The 20,662-nt window shown below is 44.0% G+C and overlaps 1 protein-coding gene across 2 annotated transcripts in view; it reads left to right on the top strand.

The window, feature by feature from the left end:
* The window catches only part of GPALPP1 (GPALPP motifs containing 1), a 50,622-nt gene extending 45,328 nt beyond the window's left edge, over nt 1-5,294 (top strand). The window contains exon 9 of one of the 2 annotated variants that reach the window (XM_015438968.4): nt 4,962-5,294. The gene's annotated coding sequence lies outside the window, so the exon portion shown is untranslated. Of the gene's footprint in view, nt 1-1,086; nt 1,466-4,961 lie in introns of those variants that run through there. The other variant, XM_065533205.1, reaches the window with a different exon arrangement.
* The last annotated feature ends 15,368 nt before the right edge of the window (nt 5,295-20,662 follow it).

Consider the following 20,662-nt stretch of genomic DNA (forward strand, 5'->3'; position numbering starts at 1 on the left):
GCAATGGCGTGATCTCGGCTCACTGCAACCTCCACCTCCCGGGTTCAAGTGATTCTTCTGCCTCAGCCTCCCGAGTAGCTGGGACTACAGGCGCCCACCACCACGCCTGGCTAATTTTTGTATTTTTAGTAGAGACGGGGTTTCACCATGTTAGTCAGACTGGTCTCAAACTCCTGACCTCAGGTGATCTGCCCACCTTGACCTCCCAAAGTGCTGGGATTACAGGTGTGAGCCACCACGCCTGGCCTGAATGATTCTTTGAATTAACAATTTATTTAGAAGTGAAGTTGAGGTTGGCCAGGTGCCGTGGCTCACGCCTGTAATTCTAGCACTTTGGGAGGCCAAGGCAGGCGGATTGCCTGAGCTCAGGAGTTCGAGACCAGCCTGGGCAACACGATGAAACCCTGTCTCTACTAAAATATAAAAAATTAGCCGGGCGTGGTGGCGGCGTGCGCCTGTAGTCCCAGCTACTCGGGAGGCTGAGGCAGAGGAATTGCTTGAACCCGGGAGGCAGAGGTTGCAGTGAGCCGAGATCGTGCCACTGCACTCCAACCTGGGCAACAGAGTGAGACTCCATCTCCAAAAAAAAAAAGAAGTGATTTGCATGGTACCAAGGCTTACATGCTTTAGAATAGATCAATGATTATTATATAAATAATTTTATCCTAAAACATTATGGCATTTTTTGTTTCTTATTGAGGGTAGATAATGTTAATATTAAACTACTAGGCCGGGCGCGGTGGCTCAAGCCTGTAATCCCAGCACTTTGGGAGGCCGAGACGGGCAGATCACGAGGTCAGGAGATCGAGACCATCCTGGCTGACACGGTGAAACCCCGTCTCTACTAAAAAATACAAAAAACTAGCCGGGCGAGGTGGCGGGCGCCTGTAGTCCCAGCTACTCGGGAGGCTGAGGCAGGAGAATGGCGTAAACCCGGGAGGCGGAGCTTGCAGTGAGCTGAGATCCGGCCACTGCACTCCAGCCTGGACGACAGAGCCAGACTCCGTCTCAAAAAAAAAAAAAAAAAAAATATTAAACTACTAATAGGAGGCCCTCATCACTTCTCTTTTCATTTTTTCCGTGCAGTGATAGGTATTATTAGAAAAAGTTATTTGTTGAGTTACAACTAAGAGGAAGAAGTAACATGATGGAAAGTGGTTGGAGATAGCACCCCATTAACATCGACAGCCAAGTCTTCTGTTTCAGAATATTGATTTATTTTGCTTTAGCTTTTGATGCCATCATGAGATTTAAGTCTTCAGTTTCAAAAGCTCATGCTACTTAGGAGAGGTGATTTTTGCAGCTTAAAAAATTGCTTGTGACTGCAGTGTGTACACAGTTAAAAAGCTGTTCACTGCCCCTTTCAACCTTTTCATTTTGAGCTTTACTAAGAGAATGTTTTTAGGAACAGAATTCCTGAATGTAATTTTTTACGTATAAATAAAGTTTTATCTATATCTGAGAAGTTGTAGTTTTTATTTTTGTTTTGTTTTAACATTATTAGCTTTTCTGAAGCAGGCAGTATTGGTAAAGATAATATTCTGCAAAGGTTTATTCCGGCCATCCAGATCATTGTAAGCTATTGTAAACAACAACAACAACAACTTTAACTCTAGACAACTCGTTTGCCAGGTTTTCATTATCCTAAGGTAACTATACAGATATTGTCTGTTTATTTAGAAACACGAGACAGACAAACTGGAAATGCTCTTGAGAGCACTGTGGCACTGGGTTATAACCAAGATTCCATTGTTCTTCCTATCACAGGACCTGTAACAGTGGGTAGGTTTTTCTGGATTGTTTGAGTATGAGTTTCTTTGGTTTGGTTTGGTCTCTCTACCTCCCAAATTGAAAGTGACCAAAAGAGATGCTTTGCAACATAAAAACTAAGCATTGAATGATAGGAATCTGAACATGTAGGGTCAAAAAGAGAACCTTTGCTTTCTCAGATCATTTCCCGATAATAAGTATTTCTTGAGGAGCTTATATGTTTGTTCATTTATTCAATAAACATTTATTAAATGCCTCAGTGCATGCTAGGTGCTAAGGACACGATGGTGAACCAGGCAGGCATAATCTTCCTGCCTGGGAGAAGATTCTGTGCTGGTCACTTCCAGGGTATTCACAGATAAGTAAAGCAGACTCGTTGATTTGTGATTTTATATTCTAGTGGGAGAGCAGAAAAAGATCTGAGTAAAAAAGATCAAGTAATCGCACATTGTTGATAGCTGTTAGAAAACAGGGCGGTGAGAGACTAGAACAAGTAGTTGAGGATGGGCGATGGGCATTCTGTCGAATCAGGGTGAGGAGAAGTCTCTGAAGATGTGTCATTTAAGCTGAAACCTAAAAAAATGAAAAGCTAGCAGTGTGAAAAGTGACTGATCACATATGCAAATGCCCTGAAGCTTTAGTTCTTTGGTGTTTGAAGAACTGCACCAGTGTGGTGGGTATATTGTGAGAAATATGATGGCTCAGGGTTGGGTCTTCATAGTATCTAGTGATACTATGAAGCCTATATAGGAGCATCTAACCCAGTCCTGGGAGGTGAAAGGAAGCTTCCTAATGGAGAATACTTTTTTTTTTTTTTTGAGACAGAGTCTCGCTCTGTCGCCCAGACTGGAGTATAATGGCGCAATCTCAGCTCACTGCACCCTCCACCTTCCAGGTTCAATTGATTCTCCTGCCTCAGCCTCCTGATAGCTGGGATTACAGGTGCCCGCCACCACACCTGGCTAATTTCTGTATTTTTAGTAGAGACGGGGTTTCACCATGTTGGCCAGGCTGGTCTTGAGCTTCTGACCTCAGGTGATCCACCCGCCTCGGACTCCCAAAGTGCTGGGATTACAGGCGTGAGCCACTGCCCCGGCCTCCAATGGAGAATACTTCTTAACCAAGTTATAAACATTACATTGGAATTGATCAGATGGTTCTTACACCAAAGGTCTACTTTGCTGGCCTTCCAGAATTCCCCAAATGTGTCTGAATTCACTCTTAGGCCCTTGCTCTGCAAACACCCTGTATGTAACTCCACTAATAACTGTCATTAGTTATCAGAACATTAATACATTAAACTGAACAGTGAACCTATACTTTATCATCAAAACTATAAATATTTAAGAATAGATTTTTTTTCAGAAGTTGTAAATTACTTGTTTCCTCCTGGGCCTGGTTATTGAGGGTTATTTATATTCTTTTTAAGAACTGAATAGCACCAGATGGATTCAACAGTTATTACTCAAGTCTTTAGAATTCTGGACATAGCAGGATGTTTTTACTTAGGGACTGAAAAATACAGTAGGTCAGTCTGTCTCTTAATTTGTAATCCTTAAACTATTTCTAACAGAATCACCTAGGAGTTCATTTAAATGCAGATCTCCAGGCCCACACCTATTGAATAGGAATCTTTGGGGTTAGAATCAGAGAATCTTCATTTTTAACAATTATTCCAGGCCATTCTTTGTAAATTCAAGTTTAAGAATCACTGCGCTTACGTGCAGACAAGGTAGCTCATGCCTGTAATCTCAGCACTTTGGAAAGCCAAGGTGGGAGGATTGCTTGAGGCCAGGAGTTTAAGGCTACCCTGGCCAATGTGGTGAAACCCTGTCTCTAAAAAGAAATTAAATTTAAAAAAAAGAACCACTGCACTTACATGTGTTCCTAAAAGCAATCCCCTCTCCCTTGTTACATGTTCTGTTTTCCCATTATATATTCCTAAATACATAATCACTTTACGTTGCATAGCAACAAACACCAGTACCAGCAATACTTGCCTCTTGAAGAATGGATTGTCACTTCTGTTGAGTGAATGCCTAAAAGCATTCACCCTTCAAACATCTACCAACCAGCTGCTACAGTGCTCAAGATTCTACTGCCAATGATAATTCAGTTTCATTGCACTTTACCGTCCCTTCAGCACCTTTTAAAATAGATAAGTCCCTAAGAGGAATAGTCAGATTATAAGGTCCTTGTCCCTGGCTGACTTGAGGCCAGGGATGCCTGATGACTGAATGCCTCAGAAATGCAGAACATTGAAAAGGCAGGGAGCACAAAAAGGGAGCACTGGTAGGCTATAGATAATCTGCAAAGAGTGGTCTCTACCTTATGACTATTTTCCTTGGGGGAATTAACCAGTTAATGTTACTTTGAGGTCTTAGATAACTGTGCTTTGGCAGCTAAGGTATTAACTTCAGAAGCAACTGAGTTTACTTTTAGATACCAGTTTCTATACTTGCTGACAAAGAAGAGACAACAGTAGGTGAAAGAATGTTAAAAAGAAACAAAAGGCTAGGCACAGAGGCTCACATTTGTAATCCCAGCACTTCAAGAGGCCAAGGCAGGAGGATCACTTGAGGGCCAGAAGTTCAAGACCAAACTGGGCAACATGGCATGACCTTGTCTCTACAAAAAAAAAAAAAAAATTAAAAATTATCTGGGCATGGTGGCATGGCATACATCTGTAGTCCCAGCTACTCAGGAAACTGAGGCAGGAGGATCACTTGAGTCCAAGAGTTGAAGGCTGCAGTGAGCTATGAACGTGCCACTGCACCCCAGTCAGGGCGACAGAGACCCCGTCTCTAAAAAGGAAAAAAAAAAAAAGCAACAAACTTCTGCAGAACTAGGTATGAAAGACAAATAATAAAAGTTATAAGGGTGCATCATTGTTTTGAGATCTGGACAAATTTCAAGAACCTATTCAAGAATATTGAAAAGCATTTCAAAGTTCATTTTCATATCTCTGATTACTTACCACTGTCCTGCCCTTTAAAGCACTTCCATTTGTTTTCTTTATGATGGGGTAATGTTGGCCAAACAGGCTATATGATAAGGTATTTAGTCCTAGTTTTGTCTTCATATAATCAGAGCTCTGAGATGAAAATAAACTTGTTCCTTTTTTATCACTAGGTACAAAAGAACAAATGAAGTTGCTTATATATATAACATGATGATTTTTGTCTTTTTAGGTGATGGCTGAAAGCAACACATTTTGCTCACCTAAGGATAAATAATACTATAATACCTAATTCACACTACACACTTAACAAAAGCAATTTATCATCAGCCTAAGATTGCTCATATTTATAACAGATACAGATATAATTAATTTAATATTGTCCAGCAAATAAATCTAGAAACTGTGGTTATTCTTTAGTCTTCATTTTAACTGAATTTAAATTAGTGTTTTCCCCTAAAAGCCTTGTATATTGCCTAATAAAATTGTCATATTTGAAAACAGAGGTTCTTAAAGTTTAAAATGTTTGCAGTCAAATGACAGTTTATCAATAAAGATTTAAAACTATCTTTTAACCTGTCAGTTTGTAAGATGTTAATCAATCCATTCTACTGTGTTGCCTCTAAGAAAATGACATGAGAAGATGGTTTCAGAGTATTTCTTTCTACCAGCAAATCATAAAGAGCTTTTTAAAATCACATTTATAGTCTTTCTAGCGAGCATATGTGAACACACAGTGGAGCTGCATCTTTATTGAGTGTTTACCAGAAATGAGCAATATCTAGGCTTAGGCGAATGGAAGGTGATAGTTGAACAAAAATGAAGCCCAATTTAGTCAGCAAAACCGATGTCTTTCCAACTTTGATGTTCATCAGAATCCCCTGGGAGCTTATTACAAGCATAGATGCCCTAACCTTACCAGAGGATTTTTTTGTTTGTTTTTTGTTGTTGTTTTGTTTTGTTTTGTTTTTTTGGAGACAGAGTCTCACTCTGTTGCCCAGACCGGAGTGCCGTGGTGCACATCTTGGCCCACTGCAACCTCTGCCTCCCAGGCTCAAGCGATTCTCATGCCTCAGCCTCGTGGGTAGCTGGGATTACAGGCATGCACCACCACACCAGGCTGTTATTTGTATTTTTAGTAAAGACAGGGGTTTCACCATGTTGGCCAGGCTGGTCTCAAACTCCTGGTCTTAAGTGATCAGCCCACCTCAGCCTCCCAAAGTGCTGGGATTACAGGTGTGAGCCACCGTGCCCAGCCAATCAGAAGTTTTTATTCCATCTATAGGTTTGGGGTTGGACCCAATAGATGGTTGGGCCGTCTATTTTGGGCAAGCTGCCCAGGTGATTCTGTGTACCCTGAAGTATGAGAATCCAACTTGTTTTGGTCTGAACATGACATTGCTAGAGGTTCTTAAAGTTTAAAATGTTTGCAGTCAAGCCACAGTTTAGAGTCTCACATTAAGATTAATAGAATTGAGGTTAAGATTTCTAGAATCAAAGATGTTAGATGGTTGTCAGATTGTGGCCACTGAGCCTCTTGATTCAAAAGACAGAAGGTAAAACTCATTTTCCTAGGCTCCCTTGCTGCTAGAGCACGAGTATGTGGCCTGGCCTCTGCCAATCAGATGCATCCACGTGCAATTGGTATTCCAAGGGAGAAAAGGGAAGAAGCTGGTATTCCCAGAATCATCTTCTGATGGGCATGTTAGTGGACATGGACAGATCGTCAACAGCAACAGAGGTGGCATGTCTGGCACCCAGTCCCAAGCATCCATGGTGTCAACTGCTGTGACTGTGAGACGGGCTTCTCTAGAGGAGCATTGCAGTGTGGGTGGACACATTCCTGCTTATATAATTTCTGGGTCGGCTTAAACTAATCAGAGTATACTCCTTTGTTTGCAACTAAGCCCTGACTAACATATTGAAGTTATACCATGCCAGTTAACCATGGTATAAACTTTGGAGACAGCAGCCTGCAGTCAATTCCTATGGAAACACTAGCTATGTAAACCTGACAAAGTTTCTTAACCTATTTCAACTGTAATTTCTTTGTCTCTTAAGTGGGGCAATAATAACTCACAAGATGTTACCAGGATTACATGAGATGACATATTTAAATAGTTAGCACAAAATCCAGCATAAATGATGGTGGTTGTTATTGTAGCCCCCTGGCTAATAGATGCACTCAGACAACTTTGGTAAACAGGCTCACTTATTTCTTATGACCTCAGAAGATTCCTGTATTGGGACTCTTGGCAGCAAGTGATAGCAACTGAACTCAAATTGGCTTAATCAAAAAAAAAGATAGTTTATTCACTCATGTGGCCAGGCACAGTGGCTCACACCTATAATTCCGGCACTTTGGGAGGCCAAGTCAGGAGGACTGCTTGAGGCCAGGAGTTCAAGACCAGCCTTAGCAACATAGGAGACCACGTCTGTACAAAAAATTTTTTTAAATTAGCTGGGCACCGGGTGTGGTGGCTCACGCCTGTAATCCCAACACTTTGGGAGGCAGAGGCGGGCAGATCACGAGGTCAGGAGATCAAGACCATCTGGCTAACATGGTGAAACCCTGTCTCTACTAAAAATACAAAAAAATTAGCCAGGTGTGGTGGCGGGTGCCTGTAGTCCCAGCTACTTGGGAAGCTGAGGCAGGAGAACCACTTGAACCTGGGAGGTGGAGGTTGCAGTGAGCCAAGATTGTGCCACTGCACTCCAGCCTGGGTGACAGAGCAAGACTCTGTCTCAAAAAAAGAAAAAAATCAAAAACAAAACAAAAATTAGCTGGGCATGGTGGTGTGTGCCTGTAATCTCAGCTACTTGGGAGACTGAGATGGGAGGCTGAGGTTGCAATGAGCCATGTTCACGCTACTGGACTCCAGCCTGGGCAACAGAGTGAGACCCCTTCTCAAAAAACTAATTAAAAATAAAAGATTTTTTAAAAATAAAAATAGTAAAAAACAAAAACAAAAGGAAAAAAAAAAGAAACAAAAAAAGGAAGAAAAAATAAGATAAAGATTTATTCACTCATGTAATGAAAAGTCCAGACTGTAGCCCTGGCTTTAGGTACAACTGGATCTGGGTGCCCAGAATGCGTCACAGGATTCTGTCTCTCGTCCTCGGCCCGCCTTCCTCTGTGTGGGCTTCATCCTCAGGTGGCTTCCTAGACGGTGACAAGCTGGATAGCAGCATGCCTAAAGTGGCGTTCTGCCAGTGTAACCAACCAGTGAAAAGAAAGCTGCTCTTTCCCAGTAGTTCCTGCCAAATCCAAGAACTGATGCTGATCGGCTCACCTTTGGTCACTTGTTCACCCTAAATCAACCACATGGACAGGAGATAAAACACCCAGTAGCCCAGGCTGGTTCCTATCTCCACCCATGGAGCCAAAGGCTGGGTTAAACTCTATCTAAACCACCTAGAACAAAAACTTGGTAAGGTAGTTCCCTAAAAGAAAGTGGAAATGTTACCATTGGAAACAAAGATTACACATACTATAATGACAAAAACATCTGATGCTATGGCTCCGTCTCAACCTTTGATTCCCACCAGTTTTCTAATGAGAATGCTGACATTGTGTTTACCAAATTGGGGTCTCACCCACCTAACCTGTCCATTCATCTCAGGTTTACCAGTGTTAGCATCTGGCCATTGTGAACCCCCTTTTCATTCGGTATCTGCTAATCCTGGCTCATGGTTATGAATTTTCATGTGCAGAGGGGATGGGTCCCATGCACACATCGACATGCTTCAGAGATGACTCAGCCAGGGTAGGTGCCGCACAGTAAGATGGCACTGTCTCTAAAATGCCTGCTCCTCCCTCCTGATTTGCTTCCATCACATCCTCTGACATCAAGAAGTACATTTAGCACAAACAAGGTAGATGAGAAATGAGCTGTCACAGTTTATTCACCACATTCTGCTGCAATTTATAAATCACAGTACAATTCAAAATTATTTATTTAGCTTTTCAATCTAAAAAAAGAAGAAGAAGAAGACAGGGAAATGAAAAAAAAATGAAGGATGACCAGCTCCATCCCAATCAATAGCAAGTAAGTCTGCCTGACTCTGCCAATTAATCGTGTCTCTTGAATATGAGATGTCCAATGACAAGAGGCTTGGAGAGAGGTTAGCCAAAGTTGAAACCAGATTCGCCGTCACTTCAAGCCCAAGGGGCCTAGAGTTAGCAACTCCCAGCTAACCATTATCATTGGTTGAGGCCACTGGTAGGCCACTGGATTCCTCAGCTTGCTCAGCAGTTCTCTACCCTGTGTGCACCATAATGTTTCCCTAAAGGAAACTGGAGGTATTGTTACCAAAAGAAGATAACGCATTCTGGGTAGGCAAAACATAAAGAAGAAAAAGGAAACTACGATCAGTAAAAAGCCTGACATAGAGTAGTTTGAAAAGGATTTCTTAAAGCATTATAGAGAGGTAGGTATTTAATAAATGGTTGTTTATAATATAATTAGCAATCAAATATGATGCTATAATCCTGCTGGCCTCTCATACATGGCCATTAGATAACTTGTAAATGTATTATTCTAAAGAGAATAGAAGGGCAGGTGTGGTGGCTCCCACCTGTAATCCCAGCATTTTGGGAGACAGAGGTGGGAGGATCACTTGAGGTCAGGAGTTCAAGACCAGCCTGGCCAACATGGCAAAACCCCATCTCTATCAAAATTACAAAAATTAACCAAACATGGACACGTGCCTGTAGTCCCAGCTACTCAGGAGACTGAGGCAGGAGGATCACTTGAACCCGGGAGGCGGAGGTTGCAGTGAGCCAAGATCATGCCACTGCACTCCAGCCTGGGTGACAGAACAAGACTCTGTCTCGAAAAAAAAAAAAAAAAAAAAGGAAGTATTTTTTTCTTACATAGGTAAATATTCCTAAACGAGCTTTGTTTATACTGCCTAGTAAGCAGTTGAACTTCAGTGTGAGCAATAATGACATTAATTTAAGGCATTTAATAATACAAATGATAGCCGGGCGCGGTGGCTCACGCCTGTAATCCCAGCACTTTGGGAGGCTGAGGCGGGTGGGTCACGAGGTCAGGAGATCAAGACCATTCTGGCTAACACAGTGAAACCCCGTCTCTACTAAAAATACAAACAAATTAGCCAGGCGTGGTGGCGGGCGCCTGTAGTCCCAGCTAATCGGGAGGCTGAGGCAGGAGAATGGTGTGAACCTGGGAGGCGGAGCTTGCAGTGAGCTGAGATCCGACCACTGTACTCCAGCCTGGGTGACAGAGCAAGTCTCCGTCTCAAAAATAATAATAATAATAATAATACAAATTATACCTATTAGAGTGTGAGCTTTGAGTTCTCAGTCATAATGAAAAAAAAAAAGCTGGCGGGGGGGATGTAGCTATAGCCAAAAAAAAGCTAGTAGAATATTGGATAATAGAAGAGAGAAAAGAAATACAAAAGAAAACTGTGCTACACCTGAACAAACCTATGGTGGGGCTATCTAGAAAACTGTTTCTTGGCCGGGTGCAGTGGCTCACGCCTATAATCCCAGCACCTTGGGAGGCCAAGGCGGGTGGATCACCTGAGGTCAGGAGTTTGAGACCAGCCTGGCCAACATGGTGAAACCCTCATCTCTACTAAAATACAAAATTAGCTGGGCGTGGTGGCTCACACCTGAAGTCCCAGCTACTCAGGAGGCTGAAGCATGAGAATCACTTGAACCCAGGAGGCAGAGGTTGCAGTGAGCTGAGATCGCATCATTGCACTCCAGCCTGGGCAACAGAACGAGACGCCATCTCAAAAGACAAAAACAAAAACCTGTTTCTTATTCTAGTTTTGATACCTCAAGAAAAAACATGGTAAGAAAAGAAGATCTAGAGAAGAACGACTAAATTGATGAGTAGTTCTTGTCTCCAAATATTTATCGAGCTTCCACAATGTGTGAGACTGGTCTGAAGATAAAGACGACGTGGTCTTCGGCTTCACAGTCCAATGGGAGAGACAGAGACACAGAAATAGCTCTAATTATGCAATGTGGTGAGCAGAGAACAGAAATATGCACAGGACACTGATTGAGGTCACAGAGGGGAGGCACCAGGCATGGCTAGGGATGAGCTGACAACAGACAGAACGAGAGAGGAATACAAAGGGACCTGTGGGTGTTGTTTCTGCTATTGTTACGTGTACATTTAGGAGTGAGAGAAGCCAGTTTGAAAAGAAGCAGCAATGGAAGGCGAGAGCTGGAGTAACTAAGAGAGAAAACAGATCCAGCAGGAAGGCTAGAGTTACGGGATGATGTATAACGGGTGGGCCCAGAATAAACAGGGAGAGGGGCCCAACCTCCTCCAAACCCAGAGAAGAGCAGCTAAAGATGGTTATGGGCAGTGATAAGCTTGGAGGTAGAGGGCCAGAAAGTTAAGGGAGATCAGACCTGGCATATTCAATGTGTTGGAGTAGAGATTTTTAGCCTTTCCAGATGTTGAGAATCTGATGAAAACTACACGTTTTTCTCTCAAAAAGGCACATTAGGCTGGGAGCCATGGCTCACGCCTATAATCCCAGCACTTTGGGAGGCCAAGACAGGAGGATTGCTTGAGCCTGGGAGTTCAAGACCAGCCTGGGCAATATAGTGAGACCTCATCTGTACAAAAAAATAAAATAAAATAAAATAAAACTAGCTGAGAGTAGTGGCACATGCCTGTGGTTCCAGGTACTTGGGAAGCTGGGGTGAAAGGATCACTTGAGACCTAGAAGCAGAGGCTGCAGTGAGCCAAGATCATGCTACTGTACTCCAGCCTGGACAACAGAGCAAGATCCCATCTCAAAAAAATAAAGGCGGCCAGGCGCGGTGGCTCAAGCCTGTAATCCCAGCACTTTGGGAGGCCGAGACGGGCGGATCACGAGGTCAGGAGATCGAGACCATCCTGGCTAACACGGTGAAACCCCGTCTCTACTAAAAAATACAAAAAACTAGCCGGGCGAGGTGGCGGGTGCCTGTAGTCCCAGCTACTCGGGAGGCTGAGGCAGGAGAATGGTCTAAACCCGGGAGGCGGAGCTTGCAGTGAGCTGAGATCCGGCCACTGCACCCCAGCCTGGGCGACAGAGCAAGACTCTGTCTCAAAAAAAAATAAATAAATAAAAATAAAAATAAAGGCACATTACCCAAATTTTAACATATAATTTTAGTTTCTCAACCTGCTGAATCCCAGCCACAGACACCAGGTGGAGAGGCTGCATTCTACCCAGGTAAGACAGGTCATTTGCTGAGAGTAATGAACTGGGGGGACAGAGGGTGCTTAAAGGTTTGGAATAAACACTGCAGCCCAAGTGAGAGGGACCAAAACAAAGAGGAGCGGACGGCAGAGCTAAAGTTCCTGGCCTGGGTTAGAAACAATGGTGGGACATGTCTGTCAGCACAACTGTGCCAAGGTGAATGGCAGCATTGATCCAGGCTGGGAACTTAAGAGAGCAGAAGGCCCATTAGGAAAGATTGAAGTGATGAACATGAATTCCAGAGCAGGTAGGGAAGAAGAGAGCCCAGGAGGGGACTGACAAACTAGGAGAGAGGGCTTTGTTAGCTGGAAGCGGTGCTACCTCACACGATACCAAAAACTCCTGGAAAAATGCAGAGCACTTCCTCCCTTGCTGAGGTGGGCACACCCGTCAGCTCTTTGGATGTGTCACTAATTGTCATAACCCATCTTCCCTTCATAGTCGCATCCGGATCTCCTCTGCACCTCTCCCCGACCACCTGCTCTTCTCCCTCCACATACAAACATGCTCAAGGCTTTCCCACATCAAAAACAAAACAACAGAAACAATGAACCTTGCTTCAAGGACAAGGTTAGACGGAATTAAAGCTCATCTGCTGGTCAGGCACAGTAGCTCACGCCTGTAATCTCAGTACTTTGGGAGGCAGAAGCAGGCAGATCACCTAAGGTCAGGAGTTCAAGACTAGCCTGACCAACATGGTGAAACCCCATCTCTACTAAAAATATAAAATTAGCTGGGCGTGGTGGTGGGCGCCTGTATCCCAGCTATTCAGGAGGCTGAGGCACGAGAATTACTTGAATCCAGGAGGTGGAGGTTGCAGTGAGCTGCGATCCCGCCATTGCACTCCAGTCTGGGCAACAAGAGCAAAACTTCGTCCAAAAAATAAAGCTCATCTGCCATAAAAAAACTCTGAAACAGACACACATATAAAGACAGCGTTTCAAATAAATGGTGTTGAGACTACTAGGTAGACATGTGGGGGGAAAATACATTAGATCTCTGTAAATCAAAATAAGCTCCAGATAGATTAAACCTTTTTTCCCTGGGACAGAGTCTCGCTGTCTCCTAGGCTAGAGTGCAGTGGCACCATATCAACTCACTGTAACCTCCGCCTCCCGGGTTCAAGCAATTCTTCTACTTCAGCCTCCCCAGTAGTTGGAATTACAGGTGCACACCACCACACCTGGCTAATGTTTGTATTTTTAGTAGAGACAGAGTTTTACCATGTTGCCGAGGCTGGTCTCAAACTCCTAACCTCAAGTGATCCACCTGCTCTGGCCTCCCAAAGTGGTGGCTTTGTGGAGCCACCGCAAGTGGCTAGATTAAACATTTATAAATGCAGCAAGTGAAACCATAAAAGTCTGATAGAAAACACAGGAGAATTAGTTTTTGTATTTTATATATAAAATATATATAAATACATATATAAATACATAGCTGGGAGTACAGGCACGTGCCGCCGCACCCAGCTAATTTTTAGTAGACACGGGTTTTCACCACACTGGCCAGGCTGGTCTCAAACTCCTGACCTCGTGATCTGCCTGTCCTCCCAAAGTGCTGGGATTACAGGCGTGAGCCACCACGTCCTGCGGTGTGGCCTTTTAAAGCCCATTAAAAGGGGCCTGGTTAAATACATTGTTACCTCCATTCTACCTCTATTCTACACTGCTATTTAAAAGAATGAGTCAGTTCTGTATATCCATCTCCAAGATATAGTAAGAATACTGAAGTGTAGAATCATGTGTTTCCAAAAATAAGGGTAAGGAGGGCCTACTTGCTGCTGCTCTCTCCACTCGGATGATCCGCGAGCACTTGAAGCACACACAACAGGACCAAAGGAAAATTCAATATTTCCTTTAAATCAAAATCTGCCTATAAAAGCAAAGAATGTCTCTGGGAGAAGGCACAATAAACCAGTAAGTGTAGCTGTCGTGTTACAACCTCTTCCCCTAATATTCCCTCTTTCTACGAATCAGAAGCACAGACAACGAAGTCGCCCAATCCGGGGCCCGAGAGTCATTCTGGAACTTGGCTATGAATGTAATGCCAGAGAAACAAATCCGTAAAATTCAAATTTGATGACATTACTCCCCTATTTAAAGTCATTGATTTCTGCCCCCCTCCTCACACTCCTTCCCTCCCTCCCCCTGCTCAGTGAAGAGCCTGTTCCTGCAAGGAGGTGCCTACCATCTCTGCTCTGGATGCTAGCAAACGGCCCAAAGAGGCTTTCGTATGCGGTCCAATACTGATAGCTGCTTCTCAGGTTTTTCCACCAGCACTGTCTGTGCACCTGCTTCCGCCTGAAGAGCTGTTTGGAAGGTAGCAAGCATATGAACCCAAACAGAAACAGGAATTACTTACTACATGTTATCCTCTGGTTTATTTTGATGACAAAGTCCCCCTACTGATAAAACATTGCATTATTTCATCTTTCAACCTTGAGGGACAGAATCCTTGAACACCCAGCTCAAAAATGTCCTCTAGCGCTGGGTGCGGTGGATCACGCCTGTAATCCTAGCACCTTGGCAGGCCGAGGCGGGCGGATCATGAGGTCAGGAGATCGAGACCATCCCGGCTAACACGGTGAAATCCCGTCTCTACTAAAAATACAAAAAAATTAGCTGGGCGTGGTGGCGGGCACCTGTAGTCCCGGCTACTCGGGAGGCTGAGGCAGGTGAATGACGTGAACCCGGGAGGCGGAGCTTGCAGTGAGCCGAGATGGCGCCACTGCACTCCAGCCTGGGCGACAGAGCGAGACTCCGTCTCAGAAAAAAAAAAAAAAAAGTCCTCTAGCTCGATATCTTACACAGCTTTCCCAGCCAGGAGGTCACCCCACTGTCGTTCTTCCATTAGCTCTCGGGACTGCTAGTAGCTGTTTACTTGTTTTGCAACGGATTACGAACTGTGTGAAGGTAATATTCTATCTTTTTTATTAGTATTATTTCTAGGGCCTAGCTGAAATATAATTGATACTCAGTGAAGTTTGTAGGAGAGAGAGAGGGATGGATACATTAAAAGAAATGGAGAAAGACTTCTTAAAATCTTAGGAGTACAAACTTGAGTTCTTTTCTAGGTGAGGTAGACCTGGAAATGTTAGAGATTCCACAAGGAGGCACTAGAGTTCCACCTGTCTCCCTCCGCCAAGAACAGCCGGAGCCAACTAAGTCTTGCCTGGGCTGATACCTTTTAACAGATGCCTGCTTTAGCCGAGTAAGCCAAGAAAGATGATTTGAAATGAGGACGGAGGGAGGAATGAATGCAGGGAGGCCACAACACTGTTATGGTAAATAAATGATCATTTTAAAGGGACTTCAATAGAGAGCCCCCCAGCCCCACCTCTGCACAACATCCTACTCCTAGCGCTGGGAGCCACCCATCCAAACAATAGGATATTGTTTTCTCAGCCCAGTTTTTCCGCCTCCTCTAATGAAGCTAAACACTAAGGCTCATAAAATACTGGGTTATCATTCTAGCTCCACAGTATTTCCCAATTGAGTGCTCATTCCGTGATAGATCACAGCTGTCACAAATATTACTACCATTTCCTCCTTGGTAACCTCCCAAGAGGTCACTGAAACTTTCATCCTGGATCTCTGAACCCTAGATTTCTGTGTAGGCTGACAAGAAAGAAAAAAAAAATCCTTTTAAATTTCAAACACATATCTAACTCCTATGAGAGACCGGGAAATGTAACCATGGAAACCAGAGCATGAGTGTAACCATGGAGACCCATTGAAACTGGCTGGGCCATTACCATCTAGAAGCTGGTGGGGCTCTGGCAATTAGAAAGACTGTTAGCCCTAGTTAATATGGTCAAGTGATGTCAATTGTTTAGGTGAGTGTTTTACAGACATTTAAGTAATTTCTGGGTACTGCCAATGCTTTAAAATGTTTGAGAGAAAGCCTTTTCATAGGGCTTCTTATGTCAGACTAATTTCTCACATCTTTCTCCCCAACCCTCTTACCACACTTCCAGAGTCATGACTTAATCAGTCACTCATTCAGCAGACACATGCTAATTACCTTGTAATCACCTTGGTGTGCTGGGCACTACTGGATCCTATCACATACATTATATAATATGGTGTATACAGATATAAACATTATCTGTATATAGCCCAGTTCATATACATCGTCTGTCCTAGCAGCTTTAATGCCCAGGCAAATCCTGAATAAAAGGGTCTGTTTATCACAAGTCTTCTTTACCAGAATCTGTCAGAATTTGGATTTGTGGATTCAGTAAGTGAGATGAGAACTAGACTTCTTTCATTCTGAAGGAAATGTTCGTTATTCCAATGTCACAGAAGTCCTTCACAAAGTCAGACCATTCTCTCTGTCCCACTTATTTTCTTCTTTCCCTGTGTGCATTACAACTCCATCACTCCTCCAGCAACCACAGGTTCAAAGGCCTTGATGACAGTTTGTCGGGGGAACAGCTTTGTTGTGTGGTTTGAACACCAGTATGGTGAAAAGGTAGAGTGCAGTGTCAAATCACCTGTGCCTGCCACTTACCCGTGTGTTACCCCAAACAAGCTATTAAACCTTCCTAAGCCTCAAGTTTCCTCATCTGTAAAGGGGAAATAAAACCAATCTCTTTGGTTATTCAGTGACAACTTCACACAACTGTGAAACTTTAGACTGCTACAGAGTTTTATCTTCTGGTTTTATCTTTGCTTCCCAATATCACTCAGCAGTCTTTCATGTTCTTAGCCCTTTCTCCTAGCTTACTCAGCAGGTGGTCTAAATGTGTACAGCTTCCAACAATGCATTCAAAACCAGCCAAGCATGGCGGCTCATGGGTGTAATCCCAGCACTTCGGGTGGCCAAGGTGGGAGGATCACTCAAGCCTAGGAATTTGAGAATGGCCTGGGTGAGACCTACTGAGAACCCATCTCTACAAAACAAATTTTAAAATTAGCTGAGTGTGCCTGTAATCCCAGCTACTCAGGAGCCTGAGGTGGGAGGTGCACTTGAGCCTGGGAGGTGGAGGTTGCAGTGAGCCAAGATTGCACCTCTGCACTCCAGCCTGGGTGACAGAGCAAGATCCTATCTCAAAAAGACAGCAAAACAAACAACCATCTGTCTCAGCAGAAAATGACGGAGACAATGATGACAACCACAGTTGTTATATGAGGCCTATTTTATACTAGACACTGTTCTAAGCACTTCACATATTTTAACTCACTTAATTCTTACCACAGTCCATTGAGGATTATTGTCATCTCCATTTTACAGATGAGAAAACTGAGGCACATGGTGTTTAGGGAAATTTCCCGAGGTCATAAGCTACAGAATGGCAGAAAAAGCATTTGAACCCTAGTAATGCCTCCAAAGTCTGCCCTTTCAGCCACCGTTCAATAATCAGGCTTTCTCCAGTGATAATGTTCACTGTGAATAAAGAGTCCAATGGGTATGAATGAACTCCCTCAGATGTCTCCTGTTCAACGTCAACATCTGCCTGCACTAACCAACATCTTCATCAGCCCCTAGTCCATGTTTCAGAAGAAAAAAACAGCCTTCCTCTAATCCTCCCACATCAACTTCAAGTTCCTTGCTCCCTCAGTTACCCCTTTGTTTCTGATCCCCAATCCTTCCTCTCACTTGACACCTTCCTCTCAGTATGTCAGCAGGTGCAAGCCTATCCTGCCTTGTATATTTTTTCCCTATTCTTGAACTTGGTTGAAATGTCCTATCTTACTTTTAAAATTTTATTTTATGTATGTATTTTATTTATTCATTTATTTATTTTGAGACAGAGTCTCACTCTGTTGCTCAGGCTAGAGTGCAGCTCACTGCAACTTCCGCTTCCTGGGTTCAAGCGATTCTCGTGCCTCAGCCTCCCCCAAGTAGCTAGGATTACAGACACCCGCCACCATGACGGCTAATTTTTGTATTTTTAGTGGAGACGGGGTTTCACCATGTGAAACCTGATCTCGAACACCTGACCTCAAGTGATCTGCCCACCTCAGCCTCCCAAAGTTCTGGGATTACAGGTGTGAGCCACCACGCCCAGCCCCTACCTTACTTTTTTCAACACCACTTGAATCTCGCTGCTTGTTATCCTCTCTCCTCTCCCCAGCCAAGCTCCTGGCTCAAGTTGTCTATGCTTGTCTCCACCCATTCATCTCCCATGGGTGCTGCACCCTCTGAGGTCTGGCTTCCTCACTTTACTGCAGTTGCTCTCCCGGTGTCCCCCAAAGTTGCTAAAATAAACGGCTTTTTAAAAGTCTCAGTCCCACTCCTTTCTGTAGCGTTTAACTCTATTAATCACTTTCTCCCCTCTAAAACTTTCACCTCCCTTGGCCTGACCTTCTTCTGTGCTTCCACTCTGGATTTTCCTTCTCTGTCTCCTTTACTGGCTCTTCCCTCATGGCCTATCATTACTTTGGGGTAATCTTCTGGACCCTTAACCTGCTCTTCCTCTCTCTGGGCACTGTCAGTATCATGTCTGTATCTTCAGCTAAACCTCCATTCTGAATTCACATCAATAGATAAAAATGGCAATTGACTATCTCAGCTGGATGATCTGTGAGTTCCCCATTCTCAGCTCAACACTGCATCCACCCAGAAGCCCAAGTCACAATACCTGAAGTCATTCTCCAGCCCTTCATCCCTCTGACAGGCATCTCCATGACCCCTTATGTGTAGCTTTCTGTTCCTTGTCCTGACCCCTCCACCACTGCCTTAGTCATCCTTTCTCTCCTAAAATATTAAAATCACCTCCTTACCAGTCTCCCTTCTCCTTAAGCCTCAACCATAAGGATACCAGTGAGGTCTTTCTAATGTACATCTCAACCCATTCCACAAAATTGCCAGAGATCCCCAATGCCAATATAATGAAAACCAATTCCTTTGCATATGACCTGACTCCCACCTCTCTCTCCAGCCTCACCAGTTGTCTGGCCACCTCCCTAACCCCTGCCTTTCTAGCACTGTGGCTACAGTACTGGGCCAGATGGAATGGCCGCAAGCATGTCTCTCACACCTCCCCACTTGGCACATCCATTCCTTCTCTCCGGAACTATTTCCCTAGGGTGTTCATCCAGCAGACTCCTCCCCCGTATTCTCTACTTCCTCTTTGCCACCGCCCGTTCCCTCACAGGCCTGGCTTTCCTTGTGCCTTTTACAAACTCTCACCCAACAATTCTCTGCTTGTACTATAATTGTCGGACTCATCTATTTTCCTTCTTAGACTTACTAGTTCTTCAAGGACAAGTACTACTTATTTGTTGTCCTTGTATTTTTTGTCCCGTCAGTACCCCACAAAATTTCTTGACAACAGTAGATGTTTAATAAATATTATATATTAATATTGTTATCAAGGAGACAAGAGTGAAACTGCCTTGGCAGCTAACACCTTCCATCATCATCGCCACCACCAACATCAGAAAGCACACACCAAATGCCTGTGTAACTGAACAGAGACCTGACCATGTCGTAACTTAGACCAAGTTAGTAGAGATAGTATCCACACGTGTGTGATGTACACTCATTGGTACAGCCTCCGGAGTGGCTGGGATTACAGGTGCATACCACCATGCCCAGGTGATTTTTGTATTTTGAGGAGAGATGGGGTTTCACATGGGGGCCAGGCTGGTCTTGAACTCCTGACCTCAGGTGAACCACCCACCTCGGCCTCCCAAAGTGCTGGGATTATAGGCATGAGCCACAGTGCCCGGCTAGTACTAGATGACTTCTAAGGTCTCTTCAAAGTCACATCCTGTGAATGAAGGCATTAAACCAAGACATCCAATTAACCACCATGTGCACACTTATGACGCACAAGCTATTGCGCTAAATGCTGTAATAAATGGATAGGAACGAACACTTACCAATATTTAGATCAAAGACAAATACAATTAAAGGCCATTTCAATATGAGACTGTGTAGGTAAATAGGAGAAGACAAAGGAGAGTACTCATTCAATTAGCTCAGCTGACATTTGTCAGGGACCAGCTCTTTGCTGGGTCAATGTCGGAAGCTGGGTGGAACAACGAAAACCATGTGGTCTCCGCCCTCCGTATGCTCCTGGCCCAGCAAGGCAGACAGCCACGCAGCCTTCAAATGCAAAGGGCAGGGAAAGAGGGCTGCAATTAATTCTGTCTAGAAAGGGAACATAGGTCTTAAGAAATTTCTCAGTCTTGACATTCGGTCTGGCTCTTGAGGGACTAATGGGTTTTTTCAAGTGTAGAAGAGAGAGTTCCACAGCGAGGCAACAGAACGAAAAGGAGGACATAGGCTCCGATGCTGAGGCACCTTAGAAACCATTGATTTTCCCAGGTCACAAGCAGCAGCAGCTGAGCCACTACCCCGAATTCCACATGAGAACATCGGCTTTGTGAGCCCTACAGGTGATGCATGCAGGGTCTGGAGAATGATGGCTGGGGCAAAAGATATGGGTTCGCAAGTGGAGAAAGCAGGGTTACCAAGGTTAATACATGTCATTATTCAGGTGTGCAGAAAGAAAACTTTTTTTTTTCTTTTCTTTTTTTGAGACAGGGTCTTGCTCTGTCACCTGGGCTGGAGTGCAGTGTTTTGATCATAGCTCACTGCAGCCTCAAACTGCTGGGCTTAATGAATCCTCCCACTTCAGCGTCCCAAACAGCTGCACCACAGGCATGTGCCACCACACCCAGCTAATTAGTTTTGAATTTTTTGTAGAGACAGAGGTCTCATTATGTGACCCAGGCT

Source organism: Macaca fascicularis, chromosome 17 (genome assembly GCF_037993035.2).
Source record: "Macaca fascicularis isolate 582-1 chromosome 17, T2T-MFA8v1.1".
In the NCBI taxonomy this organism is placed as follows: Eukaryota; Metazoa; Chordata; class Mammalia; order Primates; family Cercopithecidae; genus Macaca; species Macaca fascicularis.